This window comes from Puma concolor, chromosome C2 (genome assembly GCF_028749965.1).
Source record: "Puma concolor isolate L17-30 chromosome C2, mPumCon1.1.hap2, whole genome shotgun sequence".
NCBI lineage: Eukaryota > Metazoa > Chordata > Mammalia > Carnivora > Felidae > Puma > Puma concolor.
Genome location: NC_141675.1, coordinates 83,328,577 through 83,331,820, shown reverse-complemented (window position 1 = coordinate 83,331,820; position 3,244 = coordinate 83,328,577).

Here is a 3,244-nt window from a genome sequence, read left to right as displayed (position 1 = left end):
TTTATATATATATATATAAAATTTGACCTAAAACAGAGTTTTGTTTTGTGAGTTAAAATCACACGTTAAAAAGTGAAAATCCACACACACAAAAAAAGAAGGAAGCCAAGAAAACAGTCTGGTCCTGTACTTTCAGCAACATTTCAGTAGAATATGGAAATATAATAATAAAAACACCACCACCACCAATAATAGTATCTATCATTTGGATAAAATGATTCAGAAGTGAAGAAAGTATATGGAAATGGTAAAAGTCTATACAAAGCATGACTATGCTGATTTCTCCTTACCTTTTTACGGTCTTTTTCTATCCCGCGTTCTTAGGGGTTTCTTGCTGATATCAGCATTTAGTAAGATAATCCATAAAACTGCCAGTGGGACTTGCTTTGTTCCCAGGCAACAGAGGCTTATTTTAAATATGGTCTTTCAGAAGCCATGATTCATCACGTCTAAGCCTGTAGTGACATTTCACAGTGGAGATCTTGAGAGAACTGAATCGTTCAGGTGCCCTAACCAATTCAATTGAGCTGGTAGTAACTAAACAGCTACATTGTACTTTCATATTCACTCACTAATTGGTAAGTGTGAGCCAGGCCCTCTGCGCAGAGCAGAGATACAGAGATACATCCCTCATAGGCCTCACTGTCATGGATTTTCCAGCATTCCATGGTGGCAACTATACAAAAAATTATTTTCACACGTGATAGAGTGTATGTAAGATGCTATAAAAAATATAGATTATATATTAGAAATGGAGGTGATAATTCAGTGGAGGAACCCTGCATTCCAGGCAGAAGTAGTCTGAGCCAAAGATACAAAGTTACAAAAATGCAATATATATTCAAGGTAGATGGGCCTCTTGGTTACAAGGCCCTTTATTTCCATTGTCCCAAAACTGTTCTATTTCATGAAATTTTCTTTTTGACCACCATAGGACCTATGAAAAAGGCACTGATTTTTAAGATTTTTCATAAAGTTAAATGCTTGGTCTCAGGCTAAGATTAAGTGAGAGGAGAGGTTTTACCATGTACTGGAGCATGCAGTCACAACTTTTTGGCTTTGTGTGCTTACCAACTCATCTATGTAGTAGCCAGAGGCTGTTTACATATTTTCATTTCGTGATATGGCAATGTGTATTTATCTTCTTATTCATACATTTTGCAAGATACCTCAATTTCAAATTCATTTTGACAAAGTGTGATACTCTTCCAGCATTTTATAAATGATAAACAGCAAGGTGGAAAGGAGATTGGATTCATCATGTAAAGGTTAAATAATTCTGATTTTGAGCAATGAATATCGATTGCTCTTTTTAGATGTGTTTGAAGAATTCTTGTCATTGAGGAAAACATTTATCAAGATTATCATTCTTCAAGATTACTTATCTTGAAATCCATTCAAGTGCAAAGAAAAGGGTGAAGAAGCTATGGGAAACAGATGACTATTTTGCATATTAAGTTGTTTTGAAATGTACTGTTCTTGCCACAGGAATAATGGCTATCTTTAAGAAATACTACAATGAGGTATTTTTGCAAAATTGTATCATAGCTTTGGGTTAGCTTGCAATGTGCAGAAAAAGGAGTGTTGAGAAGGCAAAAACATCCTTCAAAAACAAAACAAAATAGGAAAAAAAAAACCTCTAAATCCTAAGTAGTTTATTTGAATGAAATATTTTTGTTGCTATTAAATTTACATCTAATTTGCTCTGCTCTGTTCAGGGTAAATTCTGTTATAAAAAGAACAATAGTATACCAAAAGTAATATATTAATATATTTTATTGTTTTCTAAAACTGACTTTTCATCAATAATTTGAGCAATTTTAGGGAAATTAATATTTTTTAAATTTGTCTCCTCATTTAAAAACTGAAAGAATTAAACTAGATGACTTCTCTGGGGTGCCTGTGTGACCCATTCAGTTAAGTGTCTGACTCTTGATTTTGTGTCAGGTCATGGTCCCAGGGTCGTGGAATCAAGACCCATGAGGGGATCCTTGCTTAGTGTGGAAACTGCTTAAAATTCTCTCTTTCCCTCTCCCTCTGCCCTTCACCTGAATATTCTCTCTCTCTAAAATAATAAAAAAAAAATATTTAAACTAGATGACTATTGAAACTTTATATAAAATAGTTACAATAGAGATGAAATCAATATTTAGCAAGACTGGTTTGTAATGTCTAGATAGATATAGGCAAATAAATTTAGACAGATGAAAAGTTGATAATTACACATGAAAAACTACGTTTATACATATATTATGCATATGAAAAGTAATAGATGACAAAATGGATATACATGTTAGGGAAAATAAGGGTACTTGAATGGTCAAAAAAAAAAAAAAAAAAAAAAGACCAAGTCATAGTGGAAATGGCAGGGATGGAATGTCACAGAAAATGACCATATAGGATAGAATAAAGATGGAAGGTTTGTTGACACTGGTAATATAACTTACTCCCTTTCTACATAAAAGAAACTACAGATGTTTCTAAATCACATTTCTATGATTATTGCTGTTGCTAGTGGTATTGTTGTATTATTAATATTGTTATAATTAGCATTTAAATAGCAGGGGTAGGGATGGATGCAGAATGGCTTCAGCATCATGAAGGTGAAGGCCCCCAGGAAGAAAAAAAGAAGCTGCTCCTGCCACAGATTGCATTTGAATTTCCAAGGGCTTAATAATGTATCCATTCCAGGCTTCCCAGTTGTATATACCCCGGGCATCTAATTTACAGGTTGATTGACCTTTCTTTGCCTAGTCCTACTATCATAGATAATAACAAAATAGACTACCAACGTGGGGTGGGGTGGGGTTCCTAAGTGTGCCTAGCCTATGTAAGTAGTTTTCAAATTTGTTTTTTTTTTTTATAGATTTTTCTGTTTTAGCATAATCTCTTTCTATTGTTGTTTCCATTGGATCTTTTCCTCAGACAACTTCCTCCGTACCCTTTGGAATTTAAATTCCTTTGAAGTTAGAGGCATTTTTTTTCCAGTCATTTCATCCCCTTATTTTCAAACCTGGCTCCTCACACAGAAGATATGTTTAATGCATTTTCTGAGGGAGTCACAATTTTCAAATTCTGATAAAATTCTTAGCTCTAATATTGTACATCCTTAACTTGTCCACAACATCGTTTATTGTAGTAATTTGTAGATAGACAGATTTTCCTCTTCATTAAAATAAGGTCATAAACTCTTGCTGAGACTCTCAGTAACTTGAAAGCTATATCACATGTGAGAGAACTTCAG